Source organism: Scophthalmus maximus, chromosome 14, assembly GCF_022379125.1.
Source record: "Scophthalmus maximus strain ysfricsl-2021 chromosome 14, ASM2237912v1, whole genome shotgun sequence".
NCBI classification, from domain to species: domain Eukaryota; kingdom Metazoa; phylum Chordata; class Actinopteri; order Pleuronectiformes; family Scophthalmidae; genus Scophthalmus; species Scophthalmus maximus.
Genome location: NC_061528.1, coordinates 4,261,501 through 4,267,500, shown reverse-complemented (window position 1 = coordinate 4,267,500; position 6,000 = coordinate 4,261,501). Strand labels below are relative to the sequence as shown.

The 6,000-nt window shown below is 48.4% G+C and overlaps 1 protein-coding gene across 7 annotated transcripts in view; it reads right to left on the bottom strand.

Annotated features, from left to right (window-relative positions):
* The window catches only part of sema5ba (sema domain, seven thrombospondin repeats (type 1 and type 1-like), transmembrane domain (TM) and short cytoplasmic domain, (semaphorin) 5Ba), a 128,424-nt gene that overhangs the window by 121,146 nt on the left and 1,278 nt on the right, over positions 1-6,000 (bottom strand). The window lies entirely within an intron of this gene.

Sequence of the window (6,000 nt, the reverse complement as noted above, 5' to 3'; positions counted from 1 at the left end):
TCCCGACCATTACTGCAAATGCAAATGCAAAATGTTCAAAAGGCGAAGCGAACACAGACACTGTGATGACACATGGACACAAACAGGCACATTCCCCCAACGGCAGCGCGCTGACCAGCAGCGGTTGCACGTGCTCCCTAATGAGCCAGTTACACGACCCATCGGAGGCCGTTAATCAAAATGTGATACTGGAAACGGAACCGCTGCGAACAACAGGGTGAAGTAGGCGCGTCCAAACCAGCTGGTCCCGTCCGGACTGGATCCTCTTAAAACGGCCGACGCGACGGCGGAAAATCGGTAAAACGTATTATGAAGAGACACTCTTTTCGGTGTGTGTAAATACACAAGCGAGATAAATATTCCAGGAGTTGCCAACGTGTCATAATCCCAGCCTTATTTGGAGGGGCTTACCGCAAAACCTATTACTTCACCGAGCACAGACTCCAGAATGGAGTCTATAACCATTCTGGAGGGGTAACAACACCGGGGTAAAAAGAAAAAAAAAGGGCCCTATTCCATTTGGAGGGGTTTTCTTAATGAAATGGACAATGGGGCTTTTTCCAAAGTAAAATACCTGAAACTCAGAGATCCTTGGAAGGGTTCAAAGGAAGAGTTAAAGGTAACTTTAACTCGGGTACTTTAAACTGCGGCTTTTATGGAATTGTTTTATCTAAACTGAGAGGGAAGTTGGCAAACTGTGATATTGGGATATGTAAATACAACTGATTTGTCTTGACTTGAACGTATCAACATCACACTACTTCCCCTTTGCAGCTGCAAGAAACGCATGATGGCACCGCTACGAAAAGATAAACATGTCCGTCCGTCCATTATCGATACCTCTTTATCCATTAAGGGTCTCGGGGAGGGGGGGGGGGGGGGGGGGGGCTGTTTTACTTGCGAGGACTAAACTATGATGCAGCCTCTTCAGACCCGATGAAGCAAATGTTACAACTGTTCCACCAGATTACACTTGAGCTCATAATCATACCGGGTCGTACACCGGTAAGTTGACGGGGTGGCCGGCACAAAGCCCTTGCTCATGCTCTCAACTGTGCAGCTTCATAAATCAAATTAAGAATCACAATAGATTCTCTTCACGGGAGCCTCCAGGAAAAATGTTTCTCAGATGTCCCTCATCTCTTTCGAGGGGAATTCAAGAGACCTCTCACACATGCGGGACCTCTCCAGTGGCTTCTGAAGCCCCCCCCCCCCAAAAAAAAACCCAGCCAAACCACAGAGACCGTCCCCGCTCGCAGGACCAGTGGTTCAGAGTATGGTATTAAGGCAGTGGAGCGGGGACAATGTTCCCACCGTCCACACACAATGGGCTCAACACCCGTCCACCAACCCGGTCCTCCGGGTCACAACGGGCCCTGAATAAGCTTCCTTCCCTAAAGCGTCTGTGGGTTTCAGCCATGCGTCCACGGCATCAATGGGAATAGTGTTCCTCCCCCCCCCCCAACAATGGCCAGATCGACTGTGGGGGCACTTTTCTCCTCCTCCTGCGCTCCCTTTCATTCCCACCCAGCTCAGGCCTTTAGCCGGGGCTGAACAGAGGAGGGGACGGGAGAGAAAAGGCACATGCCTTCACGTCCGCTTCGCATTGCTATACAAAGAGGGGGAAAAAATCAAATTTGCTCAGACATGCACGCATGCGCAACATGCACGTATGAGCGCATGGGGGCACACAACACTTACTCTGACACACCTCGTTTGATACAAAGAGGGGGCAACAATGAGGAAATGTGACAAGAGGAAAAAAAAGGGATGGTTTGACTGAAAGGAAACCACCCTCTGTTTCAAAACCCTCACTTAAAATCGCCGGCAGAGGAGGAACGGCACAGCTGCACTTTCTCATGATGATTTTTGAGTCATGACAGCATGTATATATCTTTTTTGAATATGTCAATCGGTGGTTCAGTCCATAAAATGTCAGAAAATGTTGATAATTGTCCATCACAAGTTCCCAGAACCAGAGGTGACATTCTCTCCAACCGCCAACGACTGAAGAAATTCAACTTCCATATACACAATTTATATAAAACAGACAAAATCTCCAAATCCTCACATTGCTGCATGATAAATTGCCTAAATTTGAAACTGATCAGCAAGATGGAGGACTGCTTCTCTCCGGCTTATTGTTCCTGCCTGACACACTGCTGGTCCTCCCTATTTGCGGCGGTCCAGCAAATACACTACAAAATGAGGGAAAACAAGGACGATGAAGTTCCCGGACACAAATTGAGACGGCCGAGTTGCGTCGGCGAAATCGGATTACAAAGACAAGGCCAAGGTTGTGCGTGGAGGCAGGGGGGGGAGGGGGGGCCAGGTTACAACACGCATCAGGCGGACGAAGCTGCGCGCGAAGGCCACGCCGAGTGCACTCTGCGCTTGGAGACAATGACATCCTGGGAGGCTGACGGGGGGGGGGGGCAGACAGACACTGTGGAATTATTCATTTCCACCCACTGGCTCAGTCTGCAGCACCACGCAGACTGGCCCGGGCCTCTCGCGGCTCTCCCAGGCAGATCCTCGCCAGGGCGCTGTTGGAGTGAAGCAGGGCGCGCCTGTCGAGCTGCGGCCGGTCGGCCGGCGGTTCGACGTGGTCGCCGTGTTTCCTCGCGCTGAGACGAGCTTCAGCCCCAAAAAATGTGCACGTTGTCAAGCACGGCTGCGTGTGGAGCGATTCCATTTCAAATGATCAGGATCTCGGGGGGGGGGGGGGAAGATGGCAACGTTCGTGTCGTCACTGTGGGACAACGCGGTCACATTCAGGTGACAAGGCGGCGGAGCTTTGTATTCAGGGCAGAAAAGAGACCGCGGGGAATACTGCCGCCACAAGTCACAGTGCCTGAAGCTGTGACTTCAAATCTGACATTGTATTTACATAACAGAGAGCAACGGTCTCCGTGTCCAATCACCCGACATGGCTGCAGTTTTCAGAATATATATATATATATATATTTATATATATATATATATATATATATATATATATATATATATTTATATATATATATATATATATATATATATATATGGAGCTGCTTTAAGGAAAGCATCTGTGTGTGTGTGTGTGTGTGTGTGTGTGTGTGTGTGTGTGTGTGTGTGTGTGTCTTCTCCGCCTCTCAAGAAGAAAACACAGTATGTTTTTCGTGGCCCTCTGGCTCTCTGCACGCACACAGCTTTGTTTCTCCTCAGTGTCCCCTGACCTAATTACCATGTGAATCCTGCTCAAGAAGGCCACTTTAGAGGTCTGAAAATCGACCCTGCTTCACTTTCACATACCAGGCTCGGGCTTCTTGCAGAAAGAGAAGAAGCACAAATCAGGGCCAGCAAGTTGGCGGAGCGCGTCTCGGCCGCTGGCCGCTCGTCGGCCTCGCAGCACTGCTTGGACTCGAGCGTCGTTCCCCCGGGTGATAAAGTGTGGTGAAAATGCATCTTCGTGGCGGCGGTGGCGGCTCTCGAGTTGCGATTGAGAAGAAGAGCATGAGACAGTCTGGTCGCCAAATTAGAGCCGTCACATCTCCTGGAATTCTCCGGTTTTGACGTTGCACGAAAAAAGCCAAACGGCTGAATTTCAACAGTTGCCACCTTGGCTCTTTTTGGCGGTCGAAAGGGCTTCCACCCCGAAACGACAAAAACAGTCTGTCAATACCAGGAAGACGGATTATTATGTTTTTTCCCTTCAAACGTATTTTTCTAGTCGCGTACACCTTGAGATATGTGAAGGGGAGGACGAGTGTGACCTCAGTCCAGACTGAATCACACACACTTGTTATCTCTAGCCGTCTGTTATCTCTTTGGACAGACACACACACACACACACACACACACACACACACACTCACGGAGGGCGGTCCATCCTCCTGGGGTGGTTTTTTTTCGGGGGGGGGGGGTTTCTTAGAGAGGTAATATTGGGCAGAGAGACAGAGAGAGAAAGGACAGATCAAGTTTCTCCAAGACATTAAACTTTTACGTCCGCTTGTCCCCTTCTCGAATGATGCCCGACAACAGAAGCAATCCGCGTGGCGCGGTTTTAAATATGCATCGTTCAAAATTGGATGAAGAGGCTGTCAGCTCATCCGCTCCCGCAACTATCATGTTCCTTAATGAAAATGAATTATTCATGTGGACATCAGATGCCTCGGCGATACGGGCCCTTACGTACAGTATAATCAAAAGACAAAACACTTTCGCACACACCGCAACCACAAAGACATCAAACGCAGAAAGAGAAACGGAGAGAGGGAGAGAGTGAACGTGGAGGCGGACTAGAGGGGAGATGGGAATGGGGGGTGGGGGAGTCTCTTGTTTTGGATCTCTTTTACTCTCTGCTGGACTGGACTGGTCCGTCCCCGTCCCCCCGTCCCCCCCTCCCCAGGACCTGTCAAGAGCCCTCATAAGTTCATCAAAGATGAAAACCTGTTTTCCATTTGAAAGGGAAGTGACCCAGGATACTAAAAACAGCTCTTCAAGCAACAAAAGCGTTAATCATCCATAAGACAAGCATGTGGGCCTGGCAAAAACCTGTAGGAATATATGAATATCAATCAAAAGACGGGGGGAGATATGGGACTACTTGCACATGTGTTGATTGATGAACAAAGTGAGAGACGAGAGTTGCGCCAACCACTGTTTTTGAAACGCTGGCGGAGGATGTTAAGTTGTTTGGATATTACATTCTGTCTCGTGTACGGAGAGGGGAACCAGGGGGAATAATGTAATAATATGAATATAGGTTTAAATAGATTACTTATCAGAGTTTCCAAATGATTTCAAAACCACTTTATCTTTCTGTCCAAGGAATGAAGAAAAGTGGGGGTTTTTTAAGCAAGCTGAGCAGCAACAAAAACTTATTTCATTCGCCACCTTTCCCAGAGCGCAAACCAGCCGGCCTCAGTTATATTTTGGGGACGAGTTGTTGAAGTTAATGAATAAAACAGCGTTCTTCATTGACTCCCGTCGAAGATTCTGAACTGCTGAGGCTCAATAATAAGTTAGAGATGGGAAAAAACAGCACGGCTCTTTTAAAGAAAGAATATTCTAAAAAGCCCCACGGTGACGGTAAGTGTTGCTGCAAAATAGCTTTTCTAGTGAATGAAATTGTTTGATGAGTTTGGCCAAATGACTGTAATATTTAGAGACAAAATGTCTCTGAGCGCTGTTCCCAGTAAACCACCTGTAGCAGATAAAAGCGTATTCAAAAGTGCTTGACATTTAATCACCTGCATGGGGAGACAGAGAGAGAGAGAGAGAGAGAAAAAACAACAACACAAGCAATAATCCATTAAAGCAGCGTGTCCCTATAGATGTGTGTAATTCTGTCCAGGCTTGGATGAGTGCTGCCAAACAATCTGGTCTGGCCTGCAATTCTCTGTGTGCATGTTCACGTGTGGAGAGAGAGAGAGATGGAGCACACAGACGATATTAGTCCAGCAGCACATGCAGCAGACAAAAAAGCTTCACCTGGCCAAAGGTGTTCCGTTGTCAGCCGCTGCAGAGAGCTGCTCAACACTGCCCCCTGTCGCTCCGCAGCACCGCCGCCTGCAGCCTCCCGATCCAACAATGCACCTCGGAACAATCAGCTTCAATGCATGCGAGGAAAACGTCCAATTTCTAATACAATACTGCATTTTTTTTGTCCTTTGTCCAACAATCTTTCTGCTGCATCCCTCTTTTAGAATTTAAAATGAAGCAGCGTCGGGAGGGGGGGGGGCGGGGAACGGAGGAGCAATTCATCCAAGTGACAAGCTCATGAATAATGACTTCTTGAGCTTGATTTTTTTTTTTTTTTTTGAGGAGATGTTTTCACGCAGAATTAGTCCCGCCACTGTTTGGACAGAACACGGGACCGTAACGCACTCGCAATGTCGTGCGCAAAAAGGGGCACTGCTCCTTCCGCGCGTAAAAGGGCCAGTTGATTGGAATTAATAAACAATGAGGTCATCGCGGGCGGTCTGAAGTCGGGTCAACAAAGTTCCCAAGCGAATTTGG